General features: G+C 41.9%; 1 long non-coding RNA gene across 1 annotated transcript in view; it reads left to right on the forward strand.

Moving 5' to 3' along the window:
* Window positions 1-22,567, forward strand: part of LOC133217176 (uncharacterized) — a 66,163-nt gene extending 43,596 nt beyond the window's left edge. Inside the window, exon 2 of the long non-coding RNA XR_009726817.1 lies at window positions 22,383-22,567. This is a non-coding gene — a long non-coding RNA (uncharacterized LOC133217176). The remainder of the gene's footprint in view (window positions 1-22,382) is intronic.
* Window positions 22,568-23,006: the final 439 nt, after the last annotated feature.

Below are 23,006 nucleotides of genomic sequence, written 5' to 3' on the forward strand. Positions count from 1 at the left end.
GAGACTGGGGTAGGTAAAACTAATAGCATGGAGGAGCAGACATCATTAGAGATGAGGCTTCTCCTGCCTCGTGGATCATATGGATTTCCAGCCTGTGTTTTGTCACTAGTGATACCATGCTATTGTGATATTACTAATTTAAGCCTCGTTCTTCTCTAAATGTCCATTGTGTAGCAATGCTCTGAGCAATGGGCAATCTTCTACCTCTGAAAACAGTATCCGCATCTGGGTGCAAGCACCAGGCAAGAGGATGAAGCAGAGAGTAATGGCTTGTAAGAAAGAAGGCTCTGCTGTCAACTGGGAATGCCACAGAGCTGATCTGCAGATTTGAGATCCTATTTAATGTGATTTCCAGCAAATCTTTAATTGAGTTCATGATTATGGCTGACCAGCATTCTTACGTCGCTTTTATCTGGATTTCTCAAGTCTCACCCCATAAAAAGTGCTTTTTATGAAGATGTGGACCAGCCTACTGCACAAGTGACACATCACCTCCTGAAATCTAATAGAGCTGTCATCCTCGTGTTACTGTTGTATCTGTTAAAGCCATCAGCTTAACATCTGTCCCTCTGTATTTTATACATTACAAATCCACCCTGCCAACTCCCTGCACCAAGCCAGGTTCCCGGAAATGCTGCATTTCAAATGCTTTTAGAGTGGGAGGGAAAAGGGAGTGTTTCTTCATTTTTCAGTCAGCTGCATCTGATAAAACAACAATTTGTAGCACTGGGTAACCCCAAACATGTAAAAGCTGGTTTGCAAGCCATGCTGCAGTGTTATAAAAAGGACTGGAGCTCTTCAAACCCCATTCAATTGGAATCACATTGGGCCCAAATTTGCAAGAAAACCACCTAATTTCAGCGCTGAAATCTGTAACAAACTGGAAGTAATTCTCCATTAGCATGGAATTCATATAAATCAAGGCTTCTGCTTCCAAAATTGAATTACCCACAACAGCACAAGCTATTGTTGCTTTTAGGAGCAGACATTCAATACTAAGTGCGGTCAGTTCCAGGTGTTCAATGTTGTAATGAGGGCCAGGTTTTTTTGAGACATTTAGATACGTTAAACAGCATGTTGAACTCTTCTGAAAAATCTGGTCCTGTCTTGGCTGCTATGGAAGGGATTTTTGCTCTCAAAAATGCCCCCCAAAAAACCCTGAAAACCAAACAAAAAACTGATCTTTTTTTTTTTTTTCTCATTCCTGGTATTTTTGCAAAGTCCATTTTCTGCCAGGATCCTTGTGTTTAGTTTGATGCTACCCACAGGAAAGAAATACAAAGAGCTCATGTGTCGGGGCTAGCAGCAGAAAGCTGGAGAAAACAGTGATGAAATGGAGGGATCAGGAAGGGGAGCAGACTGCAAAGCATGGCTGGAGGAGCTTGCTTATCAAGTCCCTCTTCCCTGCCACACGTGGCTAACACAACTTCATCACATCCACATCAAACAGAATTTCATCTTCTTCTACTGCATGAAGAGCTGTGCACATTGCTATTAAAATCAATCAGTTTTCATAGCATTAGCTGTAGACTTGCAAATGCAAACTAACCAGTTGTTTTTCTAACCTTGTTTTGGTGCTTTATGCAGGTGCTTTGGCTGCCCCTTCCATAGGGGTCACAAACCAAACCAGCTGCCAAATACTTATGCAAAGCAATTAATTTCTTCAGTACTTTTAAACAATCAATGTGCAGATAGTGTGTTTCTGTTCGTTTATGGGCTGTACCTGACTGTGGGGCAGTTCTAGGCTAGAGTCTGTCTTTCTGCTTTCAACTTGGGAGTGAGTGAAAAGAGAAGAGCATCCTTTCCTAATTCTAAATTTTCCTCATGTGTTGTAGTTTTGTTTTTTTTCCTCATACCCCTTTGCTTAGACATAGCTGGAAAGTCAAACCATGTGCAAAGATGCTGTGTTTAGTATACTTCTATTGGGATTGACATGGGATATGGAGTGTTTGAAAGTTCATCTAGAGGGAAAAGTCGCAGTGCAGGTAGTTTATTAGCTGTGATGGCTCTTGATACCTTGAGAAACTCACCCTGTTACACCTGCCAAGAAAGACTGTCTCCTGGAAAAGTGAAGGCAGTTTATCTCAATAAATACTTGGATAAAGCGTAAAGCACGCTTGCTGGCTGGGTACCTGCAATCACAATGGGTTAAGACTTAACTGTGTGTGTCTGCAGCCTGATTATGTGCTACTGATAAACTTGTAATCAAAGAAGTAAAACTCTTTTGAAGATCAAAGTAACTGTTATTCACGTGGATGAGTACAATGTATCTGATTGCAGTCAATGGTCTAGCAGCATCTTGCAGCATCAAATATAACCAGGGAAACAAACAGGGGTGGTTAGGATGGGTGGATGAGGCTTTAGCAGTCTCTTCTTGGGCACACTGACCCAGTACTAGAAACAAAATACACTTTGCTGCAGTCAGCATTCGTCCAGTTCCTCTTCTAAACTGAGTTTTCAATCAGCTGGAGAGACCTAGGCAGATAGTGAAACTGTCAGAAATATTTTGTTGTGGAAAGCCATCCCGAGGTCTTGAGAGAAAGGAAAGCTATACTTTCTTTCACTGCTTCTTATTTTCCATTGCAGACATTGCCAAGAACCAAGAGGGGGGAAAAAGAGTCTTACTCAGCTAAGACATCTCTCATCCTTATGTTTTTCAGTGTTATTCATGTTTCATGGCTTAGGCTTCATCCTAGTACTAACATACTTTCTAGTGTAGTAATACTAACAATTCAGAGCTTTCAGTGCTCACTCCTCAGAGGATGCATTCGCAGCATCCCTCATCAGGACCATAACCCTGTCTCTCTTCTGAGGTTTGGGGGATGAGGGGCATTTCTGTAGACTCTGGGAACAGAGTTCAGCGAGTCCCAGAGACAAAAGTAGCTGCATGCCAAGAGCAGTGTTGATGGGGTGTGGAGGAGTTTGATTAATGTGCTGAAACTCAAGCTGTGTCTGCCAGAGGCTGGTACCAAAATAACAAGAAAAGTTGCAACAAGATACATGTTTGAGAAATGCTATAGATGGCCTCTTGTTGGCTGGGTCACAGTGAGGAGAAACGTGCCGCCTTGTATGTCTGTCCAGGCCAGACATTATGTTGCTGGTAGATATCAAAAAGTATGAGAGGAAGGGTAAATTGAGTATCTGGCGACAGGGGTTTTCCCCAGAGCTACCTGAATAGCAACCACAGAACAGGCTTTTCAATCTGAAGAAGGTCAGATGCACTAAAATGTGCCATAACTAATCTTTCCCTCATATCCTTTATTCTAGGCAAAATTGCCTGTACCTCTCAACACCTCCAGGAATTGTGGTGTAAAGGTCTGCACAATAATCCCAGTCTCATCTAGTGCTCGTGCTCTCATCTTTCGATCCCTCTCCTCTTTCATATATTCCAGCAATGGATTTCCCAGATAACTCCTGTCCTATTAATTAGACATGCTGTCACTCTTTGCCAGAGGAACTGTGTAGCACCTGAAAACCTGAAGGGGAAGAAAAGAGTTATTTCTTGATAAATGGTTTCTAAACTAAGAAATGTAAACACGTGAGTCAAAAGTACATCTCGGGGAAGAGGGAGGCTAATTCTAAGACACAGTATATTGCAAATTTTGGCTGCACTAAGATGTTCGTTTATCACTGAATCACAGAATGGTTTGGAATGGGAGGGATATTCAAGATCACCTTCCACTAGAGCAGGGTGCTCCAAGATCCATCCAACCTGGTCTTGAACTCTGCCATAGCTTCTCTGGGCACCCTGTGCCAGTGCCTCAGCACCCTCACAGGGAAGAACTTCTTCCTAATATCTCAATCTCTCCTCTGTCAGGTTAAAGCCATTACCCTTGCCCTGTCCCTTCATGCCCTTGTCAGAAGCCCCTCTCCAGGTTTCTTGCCTCCCTGGAGCCTTCTCTTCTTCAGGCTGAATAACCCCAACTCTCTCAGCCTGTCTCCTGATTATTTTCATGGACAATGCTTCATGAAGAAAAAAAAAAATGTGGTTATAAGAACGTTCTGCTCTTGCTACTTCCTGGTCATGGTGTGTTGTGCCTTGTTCTTGCTGAGATCGAATGGTGTCATTCTGATAGAGTGGGAAATGGGCTGGTTGACCACTTCTATTAGTTTTCACACACTCCATGTAACCAAGGACTGAAGCATAATCTGTTGGCACAAGGTTGACTGAACTAGGGTATAGAGACAAAGAAGTGTTTCAAATACTCGACATTTCAGTCTTGACCATGGTTTATATCTGATGTAATTTGGAGGTTTATTTTTATTAGAATCTGAATAGTCATTTCTGATTATCAGGCTGCATAGATCAGAAATGATACTTCAAAGCTGAAGCCATGCAGATTGCCAAAGGTAACACACTGTCTTTGCTTACTCAGGTTTTCAGTGCTGAACTTATTTGAAGTTGAGCTGAACCATGGAATATTTGTTTAGTTTGCAAATGTTGTCCACCCATCTGCTTTAGGTTTTGTTTGATTTCAAGAAGGGTTGGATGGTTTTGGCTTTTTGGTTTTTATTAAGGACATTGGGTACATTAATCCTCCGAAAAACCAAAATGCCCTCAAGATTAATTACATATATGGGTCAGCTATTTGCTGCATTCTACCCATACGAAGCAGGTGTTTGGATTGGCAAGTCATCCAGAAGCAAGGGAAGGACTTGGTAGATGAGAAACAGCAGCCTTTTATTTCATTTTTCTTCAAGTTTATGGTGAATCCAAGCTCTATATTTTATCCAGGAGTCAACTGCTTTGAATGCTGTGTTCTGCAAACCAATTCTCACAGGAATGGTTTCATAGAGTCATGGAACAATTGAGGTTGGAAAATAAAATTGCAATCCCTGTACAAAGCAGCATCATCTGCTTGTGTGTCTTCATCATAGCCACACATGAGATAGCTGGAGAAAACAATTAGATGCACCCATCCTCAGCTCTGTCTTTTCCAGGCTGAATAAATGCCATTCTCAGTCTGTACTGTCCTCCAGCTGCCTTGGCTACAGAACATTCATGTCTTGACTGCAGTACTCCAGAGGTAGCCTTTCTATAGGAATAGAGGGTAATAATTATTTCCTTGACCTGCTGTCTAAGTTCTTGCAAGTTCAGTGCAGTATGTGGTTGAGTGTCTTTGATGGCTCAAACCCAATTCCTGTCCACCTAGACCCCACCTCGTCCTCTGCAAAGCTGCTTCCTATTTAGATAATTTGCAGCATGCATGCAGATTATTGCTTCAGGTACAGGAGTTGGCACTGACTTTGTTGAATTTCATGAGGTTCCCATCTGCTGACTTCACCTGCCAGTCAAGATGTAACTGAACAGAGCCTTTCCCTCCGGCATATCAGCCATTCCCACCAGTTTACTATCTCATGTGAAAATGCTGAAGGTGCACTCCATCCCATGGGCAACATTGATGTTGCTAAACACAGTGATCCCAGTATCAAACTGTGAGGAGCTCCATTGATGATCAGCCACCAGTTGAGTGTCAAGACCCTGATTACTACTCTCTGAGCCTGGCAGCCCACTTGTTGGTTCCATACGTCTCCACATGTACCCTGAAAGGTTGGCTTGGGTTAGAGGACAGTACAACTGAGGACTGGAGAGAGAAAATGGGAAAGTAGTGAATTCACGACTAGAAGACAAGCATCATTTGCTAATGGCTTTCAATGGGAGGCGGTGAGCTCACTCTGTTTTCTCTTGGGGAAATCTGCAGTAGCATATTTTGGTGCTCCTGATACTTGGAACCCAGGATTGTTTTCCTAAGATCTACTTAGCAAATGAATAATGCTTCCAGCAGCCACCAGTGCTGCAAATTTGATACAGCAGGGAGCCCTCTCATTAGGTAGAAGGGATTCAGACTACAGAGGTTAAATGCAAGTGCTGGAATCCCAGGCCAGCATAAAGCTGCTCTTAAGAAGAGTTTGTTTGCCAAATGCTGATAGACAACTGTCTTTTCCTCAACAACTAAACTCTTGTTTAGCTTTATTTCAAATGTTTACTTTTCTGCTGGGATTTCAATAAAAGACCCTTGTCCTGCAGCAGCAGCAGCAAGTCATCCAGCACAAGAATGGGGTCTGTAAAACTGTCCTTGTTTTGTGCTTGTGTAGGTCTTTGAGTGAGAGAGCACGCTACCCATCTTGTGGTTTGCTTTTGGAAGGAAGTTAAGCATACATTATTTAAGTTATTTGTGTTATTGTTAGGTCACCGGGACAAAGGGGCTGACTGGTAGCAAGCATAAGGTAGTTGAAATATATGCTCTTATGAGTATTTCCTAAATAAATCCCCACCCTAAAACAACCCCCCAGAACAGGAAAAAAGGGGGAAATAAAGAGCGAAGATTAGTTGTTAGGTTTTGAGCTGCTTTGGTTTCTGAGTTGTCTTTTTTCTTCTGAGCTCCTATTAGAGTCTTGCATCACTTGCATCCAGTCCCCAGAAATAAGGCCGCTTATTTAGTTTCTCTAACAGAACTGTTGCTCTTGAAAATTAAATTCTGCAGATACATCACTGATATATCAGGTCCACCGAGAAGGCATGCATCCAGTAGTTGGAATTGCTCTGCTTTCCTGACAGCTTTTCCTTCTGCTACTGCATGGGGATCATCTCCCCATCACTGAACTAATACTACAGCAGCACTGAACAGGAGCAGAAATCTGTATTTTGAATTTCTATTTGATTTCTCTGTTTTAATATTTAAATGGTGTTGAGTAGTGAAAAAAAAGCAAGCTTCAAGTATAGGGCATGAGCAGGTCTCAAGCTCTGCAGATGCAGCCCCAGTACCTGTTGGGTGCACTCAGTATTCATAGTTTCTATGATGTTTCAACAGCTCCCACAGCATCCAGCCCAAGTGCAACACTGAATTCATCTCTTCCCCTGCCCCCTGAAGAGCAGGGAGCCGCAGAGGCAAAACCTATGGGTCCTTCTCCCCCACTGATGTTGACTAAATCCTGGGAGAGGGATTAAGGAGACCAGTGAAACGTTTAACCCTCCTCTCACCACAAGAGCAGTAGGGTCCTGGCGTGTTTACTTAACAACTGGGCATGTGCATCAAAGAGGCTGGTATATGAGAGTGGGAGAGAGGCTGAGTTTAACAAACAGTGCTTAATCCAGTTAGCTCTTGACACTGATGAAGGGGGCACAACTTGGAACTGAAGAGTTTGTGCTTCAGTATTTCCTTTACAGGACTGTAAAAGCAATGTGTTCCCTCTGAACAGCAAGCATTAAGGATCCTTTGCTGCTTTTAGGAAGGCAGCAGTGCTGCAGCAGATTTGTATGGTGTTCCCACAGCAATTCCCACTCCTCCCTGGAGCTTTCTGAAACCCCTCTGCCTTTTGATAGTGGCCCAGCTCCCCAGTTCAGTGCCTCGTCTTTGTGCAGGCACCACAGAGTCCTCACTGGAAGGGAGATAATACTTCCTGAAGTGCTCATTTAGCGCAGCAGGAGACAGGCAGTCAGCAGCATCCACATGGGTTATTAAGCTGCACTGGAAAGAAAGAGCAAACTGCAGAGTTGTATTAGTTTATGTATTATCAGCATTTGTAAGGTACCTGTTGCCTTAGTAACGAGGAACAATGCATATAGCTTTGACCAGGCAAAATCACCCTCTGGTCAGGGAAATAAAAAATTCATGGCCTCTCCTCCGGGGCCACTCCTCCTGTGCTTAGGGAGAGGAGCTTAAGAGACAGAAGAAACTGAGCTGGTTGTTATGATCATACAATCCTGGTTTCTGTTCATTCACAGCTCCTGGGAACCCTGCAGAGCTGCTAACAAGCTGTGTGTATATTGAGAGCACGTAAGAATATGTTGGAGGCAGGGGGGACAGAGGGGGCTCACGTAACCCAAAGCATGTGCAGTGCCTTTAAGTGCAATGGGCTTGGGGTTATTCATAGCTGTCCTTTAGGTGTCCCTCCTGCCCTCATGTCTAAAGGATCTGCCTGTCTGGGAGCATTAGTGGTACTTCTCCTGGCCCCATCCACCCTGGGAACTGGGCTGTTTCTGTGTGAGAGGAGTGACTGTATCCACTATTTGTGTGGCAATTCCATGTGCTGCACTGTTCTTACTTCTCTGAGTTTAGTATTTTATCATTAAATGGGAGTAATGGTATTACCCTACCTCATAAGCTCCCATAGGTCCCACAGTAGCAATTAGTCTTCTAATGTGGGCTGAAGAGGTGAATGCCTTAGACGCCACTCATGAGTGTAGGTCCGAGCACTGGCATAGTGTTCCCACTGGGGTATAGCAGGGTTGCACTATCTCCAGAGCAGGGATCATGGCCCCAGTATATGACCCTCTGGACTTTCAGATGCTTGACATTTGATATTTCCTTATGGAAAACTACCCTCTCTGTATAAATACTATAACAAGATAAACATTGTGCTCAGCATGACGACCAAGAATAATACTGCAAGGTCAACATAAAGGCTGGGATGGGTTCAGAAGACAATGACGACTTTGTGTCAAAATCAGGGGACTCATTGCACAGGTCCTGGCAGTTGCAGGAGATAAAGCAGCACTTTCTATCGCACGTGGGTCAGCTAGCATGGACTTGTTCCTTTTATTTATTCTATATGCAGGCTAATGACAATACAGTTATTGTTCTTACGCCTGTTTGCAAAGGGAAATGAACTGATGACAGGATTTTAGTGCCTTTTCATAAAGCACATGGGTCAGGTTTCTTTATTTTTGCCACTTTGTGCAGTACATCTGGTCTCACAAATCTGAGCTGCAGCTCAAGATCTATATAGGCAATTCAGAGCTTTGTTGTATTATCTTCTAAAGGACGATAAAATAAGTCTCCACTAGGGTGAAATAAGAGGTGAAATTCTGATAGTTTTAAACCTGGCAGCCAGAGAAAGCAAATCCAATTATTTGTGGCATTGAAGGTTTCTATACATGGTAGGCAACAGCACTAAGCTTACTTCAGTTTGGCTTGACACGTGTTGTCACAATTGTTAAACAAACATTAAAATCATATAATCTATTACTGTTCGACCCTCCTACCACTCTCTTTGTTGCATCAGGAGAGATTTATCTTCACTCTGTATCAGCCACTACAGTGGTTACCGCCTCTGTTACCTTGACTATAATTTTAATTGCCTATAGATGCTGCACTGATCTACTTTCTGACACTGAAAGATTTAACAGTGGAGTTAAGCTTCAGAATCAATGTTAACAAGTCTTATTTGGGACTATTTTATTTAACAGACTCTCATAGCTACTAGGGGTAATTTACAAACCTGACCTTCACTGACTGTCTGGAAAAACAGAGAATTGGCAAATACATTTCTTCAGCAATGGATCCTTCCTGATTGGGAATTACCCTGGCCTCTAAGTCATGGTCACAGCTTCACCTGCCCCAAAGCACTGCTGCTGTAACTTTTCACCAGATGATTTATTGCCCTCTGAAGGGCAAAATAAAAGCAAACTTCTTGTTCAATACACTTTAAAATGTGGCAGCAGAGGTGGAAGTAGCTGATTAGTTGCACTGCAGAGCCTCTTCCCATGTCTACCCAAGCTGATAGGGTAGTTTTAAATGTCCCAAGTAACAGGAGTCTGAAGCAAACACTGTAAAAGATATGGTATGGAACAGGTAGGCTTTGATGGAGACATGGCTGGCTAACCTAACAGGCATTCTTTGGCTTCAACAGCTCTGCATTGTGTGCAGTGATTTAAGCTCAATATGAAGGTTTCTGCTTTAAAAAGTAAAGGGGGAGGGAAATTGCATTACCATTCTGTTCCAGCAGACAACATGCCGTTGGGATCATACTCCCCAGTGAAAATTCCTTAGACACAATCTGTCTGTTCTTACCCATCATATTTCTTTCCATGCCAGTGGCTGGCAGGGCACTCCCATTCATACACAAAATCCAGGCTTTCTGGCTGCAGTGGCATTTGGAAAGGTGAAATCATGCAGCTGTTAGAGAAATTCACTTGCTCCTCATCAGAAAAGTAGATGAGCATTTTACAGATGATGGGTTTGGGCAGTAGTTCTGAAGTGATTCCACTCTGCTTTCTTCTACCTTCTGATTTGAATGCTGTAGATGCAGTATGTGCTTCACAGAAAATGGTATAATAAAGGGTTATTAGGCAATACAAGTGTGTTAAGAAGTGCTATCCACAAATCAGTATAAAATATTCCAGACTATTCTAAGACCCTATTACAAGAAAATTTAAGGATTTTTCATCAGTTGATTAACCAGTTACGAAACTGTGCCTCTTATTAAACTTTCATACCACGCATTAAATGTACAGTTGAAAATGAAAGGCAACTAGGCCATTTATTGCAAAACCAAATGATTGAAATGATAAAAAGGGGGTTGTGCTTTTGTGTGGGGATACTGCCAAGAGGAATAGGAAGAGCAGTCCCAAAAATGGGAATGCCACAATATGCTTTTACTCCAAAACAGAATCTGCTGTGTTAGAAAAATCTATCGTGGGGATTTGAGTGAAGTATTATCTAACCATCTGAGACACAGCCCTATAATTCATGGGTCATTGACACAGTAGAGAAGACCAGTTCTGGCTATTGTAGCAGCAGAGGGACTCTTAATCCATGGATTATTAACGTGGAAAATTGAAGGGGCTGTTACAGGCTTGTGGTTTATTAGACTATTGTGGATTTAGGGAGCTTTAATTTGAAGATTATGGACACAATGGAGTGCAACAGATCCCTTGACAATGTCAGTAGCAAGGCTTTCGTACAGGGGAAAGCTTCTGCCTGAATTCTGGTCTTCCCCATCCCATAGGATACTGTTTAGGGAAACACTTACAGGGCTGTAATCACCTTTGAAACTCATTTGATCAAAGCAACTCAGAAACCCACTTCTCTGAAGAGAATGTTCCCTGAACTATCCCACTTGCTAGCATTTGATTTACATTCAGCGTTGCTGTTTTGTCTTGCCAAAATCTGATGCTGTACATCGTTAGGTCCATGGGATGTTTTGCAGTACTAGTGAGCTGACTGAATGTCACATATTAGAGAAGACTAAAAAGTAAAACCTTGGGCTTTCACTGGCAACAGCTTTAAGAAATACCATTCTCCCCCTGATTGCTGAGCAAGCTTATCTGTGCTACTCATTCACCTTGAAGGACTAAGAGAGATTTGAGGAATTTGTGGGTATGAAGAGATGCAATGAAGCTTGAACACAACCACAGCTCAAAAGACAACCAGCCTACTCCAAAAGTCAATCTGGAAGAGTTTCTCCATTGCCCAGGCATCTTTTACATTGCATATTCTCCTTCTATCCTATTCTGTTCCAGAAACAGGGAGGGAACCAGAAAGGGTTGGTCTTAAAGTGTGGTGAGGAAGACTTAGAGTTGGCATTGGGGTCAGCTTTGTGACTGCAATGGTATTTGAGAATGGAAAGGCTTTGCCTCTGGAGAGCAGGACCATCTGTCACTGCAGTGTCTGAGCAGGTAAATCATCCACTCGGAAGGTCTCAGCAGTGGCATGCTCCACTGCAGAGCAAAGGCATGAACAGGACAAACTTCCCACTCAATTCTCTGATTTATGTCTGCAATAAAAGAAGGAGCTGTGAACAGAGCTAACAGAGCGGCTGCTTGGATCAAGGATCTTGATGTGTCTTCTGTGCACCTGCTTGGCTGAGGGTGTCTATGCTTGCACTGGTCAGATTTGCAGCTCTTGCATGAATGTCTGTGGCTGTGGGTGGATGGAGGCAGCAGGGAAGAAAGCCAAAATGCCATGTGTCCATGGCATTGTTTGTTTTATTGCACTGTTGTCCAGAAAAAGTACAATTAGGTCATGGAGCTCCTTGACACTGGAAGCTGAGGAAGTCAAAGCATGAATGGGATCAAAAGGAACTACACAAATCCATGGGTAATGGCTAATAAACGGCTTTTGAATGAGGGCTCAGACACAATGTTGGGATAGAGATTTCTAGAAACAAGGAGGACAACAGGAGGAACAGCCATGCTTGTCCTCTGCTCTAGGCTATCTCCCTAAACTGGGTACTGCCTACTCTTTCTACTTGATTTCAATTTAGAGCCAGGCAGAATCTTAAAGGCATTTCCAGGGAAAAGGACTAAAGGAAGAAGACATCTATAAGGTATGTGAATTGGGGAAGGGGAAGTGAGAAGGAAGTGGAGAGGTCTCTCTGGCCAAGAGAGAAGCAGAGAGGTGAAGTGAATGCTGCCATTTATTTGCCCACTCTCAATGGGATAGTGTCATAGGCACTATATAATGACATTCACAGTGTGAGGACAGGCTGAAGTCAACAAAGCTGTGCTTCTTCTGTTTGTCTCTGCTTTGCAAGAAGGGGATGCTGGAGGAGAAAGCATGTGCAGGACTTCAGAAACTGACTCAAGAGTTTCTAGAAGTGGCCTTGGGCACTAGGACAGTCTATATCCTCTGATGCTCCCGTGTGTACCAAAGGGTTGGTTTATATACAGAGTCCCAGTAGTTGTGCAGAGCTTTGATTAAATCGTTGTAAAATTGAGGTATTTCACTAGCTTGAGCAATTATTTTAATTAAGAAAACATATATTTACTTGAAATAAACTCCCGTTTCTCAACTATGCTTATGTTACGCAGATAGCTTGTTTTATATTTAGATAGAAAATGTTTCACGTTCAGCCTGGTAATAGCTGTTTAGCACAAATAACTATTTCTTCAATATTAATTTCCACTTCAAGTATTTACATTTGCTCGCTTTCCCTCCCTTGCCCTCTTCCATTCCCTCCCCCCACCAAAAATGTACTTAGATTTCCCAGGGAATATGAGTGGTTTAGAGTAATGCAAAACAAATGATAGATTGAGTGTATTTGCAGTGGCCTTTGAAAACTGTCCCAGTGTCCAAAGACTGCTCAGTTTTATTTCTCCAAGTGTTCTGTGCTTACCGCTGCAACATGTCATCTACACAGCCAGGAAGTTGTACAAGATACACAAGATTCAAGCCAACAGGATAAAATCCAAGTGATCTTTTAGCCAGCTTTTCAAATTCATATTACTTTGTGACCCAGAACTCCAGAAATGAATATTAGCTGAGTGGTCAAACACAGATGGTCCATATGAAGTTTTCTGTGTAACTTCGAATTTGACATGTTTTATATAATTTTAAAATATACCAGGGTTTTGAGCATTGTGCTATTTAATGAAGCACATATTGTTGCAAAAACAAGGACCTTCTGACAAGTGACTGTATTTGGCTAGATTTAAGCAGTTTTCAGTATTCATGTAGTACAGTTATTAATATTCCAGGCTAACCTACGGATGTATGAGCAATAAGATATTCTGAAAACGCAGATTGTAGAATATGCTCAGTTTGAAGTTCATAGAGTCTTAGAATGGTTTGGGTTGGAAGGGACCTTGAAGATCATCTAGTTCCAACCTCCTGTCATGGGCAGGGACACTTTCAACTAGACCAGGTGTCTAGTAGATGTCCTACAAACTTGAAGATGTTGATGCTTGGGTTTATGAAGATAGGACTTGACTACAAATGATTCTGCAAACTTGGGTCTGTAGTCAGGCACCAAGGTGTTCAACTTGAAGCTAGGGATGTGGGCTGGGGATCTTGCTGGTAATGGTGAAGAATCAATACCAGAAAGTCAACTCATATGTACAGACCTCTCCAAAGGGAGAGCCCTGCTTCACTAAGCACACCTATCTGCTTCTTGAGCCAAAGATGCTTGATTTTGATAAGTGCTGTATATGCCACTCCATGAAATGGGAACGCACCTTTTAATAGTGATGCACTGGACATCTGCAAGGACTCTGAAGCCTTAAACTCTAAAGTAGAAGTAATCTTTCCTTTGACTTCAGCAGATGTCTCCCACTTGTATGCAAGAAAATGTTTGTCTTTTTATCAGCAGTAGTTTTTAGGTTAGGAAATAGCCAAAAGTCACAACTTCATTTTCTCTTGAGCATGGCTCTGAATGAAAAATAACTGAGTAACTTCTATTTGATACTTGCACTCCCTCATGATATTCTATCAATTGCTTATTCTCCTAGCTCTGATTAATAAAGTGGCTGATTTTTGGTAAGCAATTGGAGTGAAAGGGGTGTGGGAGGTAAAAACACAGTAAAACTGAGGTAGGTGAGAGGTTCTCCTGGTCAGTATTGGAAGGAAGGAAACACTGAGTTCCTGGAGCCCTGGGCATCACTCCTCCTGTGAGAGGATTGTGAAATGTTTTGGTCATTTGGTTGCTAATGTTCAGAGTAGAATTATATCCTGGTTGTAAGTGTTTTGCCAGCAGGTGAAGCTTTCCTTCTATTGGGACTGAAGTCTAGAAAGCGTAATGGTCCTTTTTGACACTCGCTTTCAGAGGGGGTACCTGGGGCTGTTTGTTGCACAAAGTCTCCACTGTACATGGTGAATAGGTACTCCCCTTGCCATTGCTGTGTAGAACACTGAAACTTCTCCCCAAGTGGAACAGCACTGCCCAGACAACTCCTACTCACAGTACTGCTTTCTTCTGTCTCATGGCTTTCTTGTACAGTAAGGTCAGATAGAGAGCCATCAGGAGGCTGCTGACACTAATTCAGAGCAAGCCTATTCATTTCGCCTCAGCTTTGCCAAGACAACCATCTCTGCTATGGAAAGCCAAGGTGGAATTTCTTTCTCCACTTGATCAAAGCAGCCCTATTACATCCTTTTGGAGCTTTACGTATTAGCATCACATAACATCTCTTTTCACTTAACTACTCCATCCATTTATTATCCATCCAAATGGAATTTGGCAGTGCTTTCTGTATTCAAGGTTTTTTTGATCAGTAGTTGTATCTGTTGTTGGTCCAGAAAATGTCAGCTTTCATCTGTCTTCTCCCTTGCACGGGGCTTTTCCTTTTAAACCAAAATTGTTGTTTAAGTATTTAAACGTGTATTTGTTTAAGTAGCAAACTGGTGCGTCCTCTACTCATGTCAAATTTCACTAGACTGCATTTCTCTGGCTTTGCTTGTCTCATGGCTCAGCAGATAACATACTAATGGCCTGCAAGAAAACCCAGCAGGATGTATCCTGGAGAGAAAATGGACTATGTTTGGATTTCCTGATGGTCCTTCATTTGGATATTACTCAGGAAGATGTTAGAACTCCCGTGGAACAAATACAGCTGCTTCTTTGCATGTACTACATCCACAAGGAAAGATTATCCATGGTCACTCCTCTTATATCAAAAGTTGCTTGCACCTCCTACAGGAACATTAAGTTCTGTGGTTTTAGTCCAATAAACGGCTGCCATTTAATGCTCCAACCAATCCTCCTAGTAATTACAACCAGCAGGGTTCCCATGCTGTGCATCAGTGATGGTTCATGAACTTGCTTCAGTAACTTCCCATGAGCCATCAGCAGAGTTGACACAGCTGAAGCAGACAAGTCAAAGTACAATTATGTAGTTTTGTTGGGGTTTTTTTAAACCTAGTTTCCTAAAGTGAAAATTTCCACCATCACACTGTAAGTCAGACTCGGTGCCTGAATACGCTGCTAAGTTTCATCCAAATTTGACAGACAGATATGTCAGCAATAGCAAGATAAGCAACTGAAGAAAAGAGAGATTAAATTCATGCCCCCCAATCAGGAACAGAAGTTGCCTTGTAATCTCAAGTAAATCTCCAGATCCCACAAACTACTCATAGGAAAAGTATTCCTGCTAAAGGAGATGTTCTGATTTGATTTTGTGTGTTACTACCCAGAGACTGGCCCAACCCTGAGCCAAGGAGCCAAAGGAAACAAGGCTTTGCAGGTTCTGTTGCTCACAGATTGGCTTCTTGTTAAACGTATTCCTAACTTCACTGTCAGGGATGTGTGTGAGCCTTTGGTTTTTGGTTTTTAAGTATGCAAAGATGTTTTTTCCATTAAATATAGTGCAGCTGACCTGGGAGGTACCTTTCCAGTACTTTCTTTACTAATATTTCTTGAGCACAGGAGAGGAATGGAACCTAAGGGCAGGGGGCACAGAAAGCTTTATTGCATTAGATAGGATGGCAACCTGAGAACATCGTTGGTGTGGGACAGAGGCTTGTATAAGGTTAGAATGCAAACACGTCAGATTCACATAACATGGTGCAATGTCTCCATGATCCCAGAACTCTGCCTGGGACATTGGTATTTGGACTGTAACTCCTGAGTGTTGAAAAAAACATTAGACCTGTTGTATGGCAGGGAACATGCAAGGGCTAGTTTTCAGCTCTGTGGTTTTAGTAGACCCTCACAAGTGACAGAGGAAAGGTGTTGGAGCTGAACCCCATTTTTCAGGCATGAAGCTCTCCTCCAAGTCTACATGAGCATTTGTTGCGAAGTGTAAAGGAAGGAAAACAACGTTATAGGAAGCACTGATGCCATATGGGCTCTAGGTACCACTGCCTAGCATGAGGACAGTGGTTCTGATGATAAATATTTCATAGGTCATTCATGTCTGGCAAAGGTGAGCAGCAGTGCATGAAAATTTCATATTGCTTCATCTACTTTTTTGCAGCAGTCTTGTTTGCTGGAGGGCCTCACTCTCCTGATCCTTGCTGATGAGGGAAGAAATCCCTGGTTTTGACATTTTCTAAATAGGAAGAGCTGAGGCAGAGAAAGCTACATCTGTTGAAGTAAATTAGGACAGAAAGAGGCACACAGAGCAAGTCTCAAAATTCCCCCCAGATGTCCAGCTCCCTTGGGCACCAGGCATTAAAGAAATTCCTCTAAGTTTTCTATCTGCATCTTTGCAAACCTAAATCCCTCTGAACGTCTAGCACTAAATCATCCACCCATGGTTACAGAAAGAATTTGAAGTATCACAGGGAACTGATCCTTCTTCAGTAACAAAAATGGTGTTTAATTGCTGCCCTTTCCATCTCGTGTGCTGGGTTCTAGAGAGTTTGCCAGCTTCAACTGGGCACTTTTCAGCTGCCAAATTCTTTGTTGAGGGAAACTCCCAAACTGCTTTGCAACAGGAAAAAGCATGTATATATATATATATATATATATAAAAAAAAGTACCTATCAGTGTATGTGTGTATATATATTTAAAAATATACATAGTGTGTGTATGCATATGTTAATGTACAATAGAGATTTACACTATCAAGCAAAGAAGAAATGAGAGAGCTTCGAAGACTCTCAGCTCTCTTTTAGAGGAGAATTGTGCCTGTTGCTAGTGGCTTGTTTGAAGTGCAAGTGCTAGGTTGCACATTGTCATCTTTCTGTCCTAAAACATAAAGATGGCAAATGAACTCTAGTAAATTCTGAGTAGCTTTTTCCCTTGTTAACTTGTTTAATCTTTCCAGTAAACTCCTTCCCACCAGAAGCTCAGCTGGGACTGCTTGCTTAAATTTATTTTGCTTAAAAAACAGGAACTGGGCCTTAAACCCATTATTAATAAACAGTTTATTTTTTACCATGCAGCATCCAGTGTAATTCATACATTATTTTCCATTTAATTAAAGACACTCACCTTCCCAGCTGTTTCTCTAATCAGCTTAATCTAAAGCAAATAAATTCAATGGGTGCTTTGCCAGTAATGTCAGGGACCTTGGTGCAAAGACAAACACTTTCAGACTCCTTCTCTTGTCACCCTGGTTGTTACCAGGTCCTGATTTGTTCTGAGATATGCCTGAGCTTCTGGGGTCTCTGCTTTGTCACCAGCAGGTTGTCCAGGGTGGATGCTGCCATGCCTGGCCCACCTCTTGTCTTTATCTTTTTTCTTATTCCCTTTGAACTCAAAAGTGGACCTGTAAGATATTAAAGTAGCATAGGCACAGCTGTCCTAGGGAAGCAAGTTTGAGCAAGTGTCTGACTACGTCAATGGCAATGACCCTTCAAGCTAACCCGCATAGAAGATCATTTCCTATGAAACGGAGGGGATCTTTCAAGCAGCTGGCTGGAGCAAGGAGTTTGTCTGTGACTATTAGCCAGCGGAAAAAAAAAATAGGTATCTTATTTTTAGTCCTTTCTACAGCTGGCTTTCTGAGTCTTCTTAGTCCAGGAGTAACCAAATGAGTTCATGGAAAACAGTTCTACTGAGGGCTATGAAATACAAAGATACCATCCTGACTCCAGAAATCACCTCTGAGGTTTCAGGGGAAAAATAGGATGAGAAACAGAAGATAAAAGTAGCTGGAAATGTCTGGGTTGATAAAATACACCCCACTTTCAGTGACCTGCAAAAGAGGGGAAAGTGGGTTGATCCGTGTTTACAGAGATATGCCAAAGATGTGTGATTTTCTTCCCTGCATCTTGCCTTTAATTCACTTCTATTCCCAGTCACCATATGCTCCAGTGGCATCTGCAACATGATTCAAATGGGGGTAAGAGAGAGCATGTGATGTCTGCAGGTAGGAGAAACCAAGACATATCAATAATTACAGATAGTTAGGAGTTATTCTGAAAAATACATAATGTGACCAGCCATCTCTCTGTGATCTCCTCTAGCTTTTTCAGTACCCAGAAAGCTGCCTTGATGCTCACTGTTTTAGTGTGTAGGGCAGACAGAAAAGGGATGAAAATGCTCCTACAATGTTTTTTCAAGCACCTGAGCCACCTCTGCTGACTAAGTAGCTGCACTTTTGTGACTGTATCATCTGCGTGGTGAATCAGCACTGGTTTGCCATTAGGTAACACTTCTCGGAAAGGGAAATTTAATCTATTGGATTACTTTTTCAAGTAATTGGGGAGGGAATACAAACAGGGAAGCTTTGCAAGGCAGAGTTTGTTTTTACTTATGACATCCTTTAAAACAAAGATTATCCATCTGCTCAGACAAGTCCTTGTAGAGCTAAGGTTCAAAACTGAAAGCAGCAACCAAGCAGAAGTGTGCCAGTAGTAGATGTGACTCGAGAACTGTCGCAAGCTGTGGGCTATGAGAAATCTGCTTTGTTACAAGAACCCACGACGGCTTGAATGCTGGGTGTTTTGGGTTAGTTTCCCTTTTTTGAATTTTTAATGTTACTAGCTTTTGCAATTGAGTAGTTGGTTTGTTTGATTATCCCTATGAACCCTAGAAAAGAAAACTTTTTTAGTTTGGAGAAAACTGAAAGAGAAGGACAAAGGCAGACCCTCTGTCCTTGAAGGTAGATTACCTCTGAACCACTTGACCTGGTTTGGGATTGTTACCCTCAGCAGCCCTGCCCAGGGTCTGTTTCCATAAGGCAGGACCACTAACAAAAGCCTGAAGGACTGTGTTAGGACTAGGGACATACTTTGCAGAGCATCCCCTTCATGCACTGCAGGAGAACCAGAGCCAGTGCTACTTGACTGAACTGGGCCCTGTGCTTGTAGTTTTAACCTCATTTTCTGCTACAGTCTCCTGATACATGAAGAAAGCAAATTCAGGTGTGCCACTGTGTTCATTGAGGCAGCAAACTTGGAGTGGGGGGGAAGTGGTGTAGAAAATTCCCCTCCTGCAGTTCATGGTGTTCTTCATTAGGGACTGTAGTGGTAGGACAAGGGGAAATGGGTTAAAACTTAAACAGGGGAAGTTTAGATTGGATATAAGGAGGAAATTCTTTCCTGTTAGGGTAGTGAGGCACTGGAATGGGTTGCCCAGGGAGGTTGTGAATGCTCCATCCCTGGCAGTGCTCAAGGCCAGGTTGGACGAGCCCTTGGGTAATATGGTTTAGAGCGAGGTGTCCCTGCCCATGGCAGGGGGGTTGCAACTTGATGATCTTAAGGTCCTTTCCAACCCTAACTATTCTATGATTCTGTGATTTATAAATAGGTCTACTTTAGGATGGCTTCACTGTTCTCATTTGCAAGGCTTCTCTCAGATCTGAAAGTAAAAACTGGGCTGATTCCCTTCATTTGAAATAAAGAGGGGAAGAAATTTAACGCTGTAGGCAGGTGGCTTTAATGCAGTAATTCCCAGGAACATTCCTCCCTCATGCATGGTGGGGGCAGAGCTCTCAGCCCACTTTCCCTTTTGCTCCCTCTTCATTTCCCTGCCCTCTTCATTAGCTGATGATAGTTGTAACTTCCTGTATCCTTTTAAAGAGATCCCCCTGCACATCATCTGGGATTCGTGAAATGCAGAGATCTGGTAAGCAGCACAAATGGCTTGCGCTTGCCAGAAGCCCTGGGTAAGTTTTCAGCTGAGTTTATGCTTCGCCTCCCTCCACTCTAGAGAGAAATAATGTATGGCTTCATTTTCTCCAGAAAAACTTGCACCAAGAAGCAACAATCTACTTTGTGAAGGATTATTTTTTGCTGATTGAGAGGTGTTTGGAGATGACAGGCATCTGATCTCATCTTAAGCCTTAAATTGCAGTAAATCCTGTATTTATTTACTTTTTACTTCATCCAAATAGGACATTATCCTGCCTTTGAGTTAACACTTTCAAAGCTTGCCTCAGCTAAATGCTGCATGCCAAAGGTATTATTACCTACCAACACTGGACAAGGAGCAGCACAGAGCCACCAAGTGAAGTATGAAACGGCGAAAACACTAAATAGGATTATGTGGCTCATGAGACACAGAGAATGAGAACCAGCCTGCTAAGCAGTCTTTAAGTTGTACTACGTATATGTAACAATCATTTTGCTTCTGTATGGGGCAACTGAAGGACAGGGCTCTGAAACAGCCCAAGACACATGTTTTCTGTGTATGGGCATAGTATGTAAGGCCTCATTGCCTTCCTCATGCTGGCATCCAGAGGCTGGGAGTAAGAAAGAGCTCAATGGATATTTTCTTGGGGTCATAACTTATATCCGAATGAAGAAAATATGGCTTTGAATATGGGTGTGCAAAAATTCACTTCTGAAATGGAAAACTTTTGTTGTTAAATAATCAAGAGCACCTTACCCTCCCATATCCACAGGACCTGGCTAGCAGCTTTCTTAGGAATAGATTATCCTTGACTCAAATGGTATATTTACTTTGGGATGGGTTTCTAATAAATAGAAGTTTCTAGGTGTTCTGAATGCAGGGAATGTAAGTGGTAGGTTGGTACACTATGAACTTAAACAAAGAAGACTTATAAGACTAAATACTGTTTTACTGCCTATTTAAGACTTTGAGATGAAATGTTTGTATAAAAAGAAGATGCAATATGCCAGGACAGTGGTTTTATTTCTGCTATTACTAACACAGTGTTACAAAGACCCAAAAGGTCTCTGTAAACTCTCTGCTCTGACTGAGCTACGAATTAAGGCCAAGATGGACTTCTTTCAGTAAGTCCCAGTCACTGAGGCAAAGCACTCTTCTTCAGAGAGGTGTCCTGGGCAATAAGGCTAGAGGTGGTCTGATCAACAACAGAGCTAGTTCATATATGTTTTTACTGATGTGTATGGTCTTTTAACCCAACAATAATGTGTGCAGGTGTAATTTCTTTTAGCACAGAAGCACTAAACAACTAATTGCTTCTGTTATTGCATGTGTTCAGCTGCTTCTTGTTCTGAACATCCCACAGGCTCAGAGGGATGGTTTCTGTGCAGGCAGTAGCAGTTACCCTGGCAAATAAGTGTTCACCCTCTGTTTAGAAATGTAATTTTCTTCCCTTGTTTGTTGTGGAAAAAATCACAGGGCATTCTTGTTACAGAATTCCTTTCCTGTGTTTTGCACTCTTGCAATCTCTGCAATTATCTTGGGCACAGCAATTACTATTGTACCAGCTGTAATTCTTGCAATAGATGATCCTAACTAACCATTGCTATGTGTCTTGTGAAATTCCAGCACTGGTGAGTGTGAACCCCACCAGAGCTTTTATTATGGATTTCACTAATCTGTTTGGGTATGCATATTGAAGGCTTTGATGTGATTTACCTTAATGCTATAGCAAAGTGAACTGATAAAATTATTTACTTCTGAAATCTGATCTTTTATGTAGAAAAGTGCAGTTTCTGGCAGGTGGTAAGGGATGAGTTTCTGCAGTGTATTTTTCAATTGCTTGGCACCTCAGCTGAATAGCACAGGTTTTAGTTTTACACATCACTGAAAAAACCTCATAAAACAAGGTTCATGAGGACTATCTCTGTGTTTCAACAACTGTTTTAATTATTACAAAATCATTTATTTTAATAACTGCCATTTCAAAGTTATTTTTATAGCTCTATTTCAATTATAGACACTAGTTATATACCTATATTCATAAGAGGCCTTAAAAGTTTAATTTCTTTTTATATTTCTTTCATTTATATTGATTAAATGTCATACACTAAATAACTACCCATTAACATATGATTTGCCCATTAGTAATTACTTTGTCATCCTTACTTCCTCAGGCTATTTTCAACTTTAAGCCACTGTTAATCCATGACCCTTAGTGCTTTTGTCTCCAGGTCTGAATTATATAAGTATTATGGAACAAGAATTGAACTACTCTTGGCTTTATTGTACAATTACAGTCAGCTGATTGGCTTTTCTATTTTCACTAACTAAAATAATAGAGTAAATTCAATTATTTTAGGAAAGAATCATAAGAACTTATTAATTTTACTTCCTTTTTTTTTTTTTTTTTTTTTTGTAGTGTGGAAAAGCCAAATATTTCTAAGAAGAAAGTAAAAATGGAGGAAATCAGCAACTGTGTGCTTTTCTGGGTGTTCAGGATTGCTGCCAAATGGACACAAAGACAACCAAAGCAGGAATGTACCCCACACTCTGCAGTGGCCACTGCAGTGGTAATTGAATAAAATCCACTGAGAGGAAAAGAAAGGCACTTTGGTCATGGAGCCAAAATGGAAAAGTAGATGTGTTTAAAGGACCTTTTTGTATTGTGTCTCCTCAGACTCCTTCTCCTTCCATGAGACTACCCAAAAAAACAGAACACCTGCTGAATGTCAGATTTCCTTTTGGATGCAGGAGCACAGCATCACACAGCATGGTCAAGTCTCTTAACAGACGGGGGGGGGGGCGTTTGCTGTTGCTTGTGTTCCAGGCAAGCCATTTGATTCTTGTTTGAAATGCTATCTCTAAGCTGCTTTTGCTGAATTGCGTACTTTCATGAGAGGTTATAAACAAAAGGCCAGACTTCTGGAAGAGTTTGGCATCCTTATATGATACTGGTTTCCAAGTGGCATGTAAATAAGGGGTCACATTTTCCAAAGGGAGGACTGCCCTACCATCAGTGCTGTGAGAACTCTGCTTTGCAGTT

This window comes from Neopsephotus bourkii, unplaced genomic scaffold (genome assembly GCF_033783945.1).
Source record: "Neopsephotus bourkii isolate Nb327-2 ecotype Australia unplaced genomic scaffold, CSIRO-AGI_Nbou_v1 NB_1120, whole genome shotgun sequence".
Classification (NCBI taxonomy): domain Eukaryota; kingdom Metazoa; phylum Chordata; class Aves; order Psittaciformes; family Psittacidae; genus Neopsephotus; species Neopsephotus bourkii.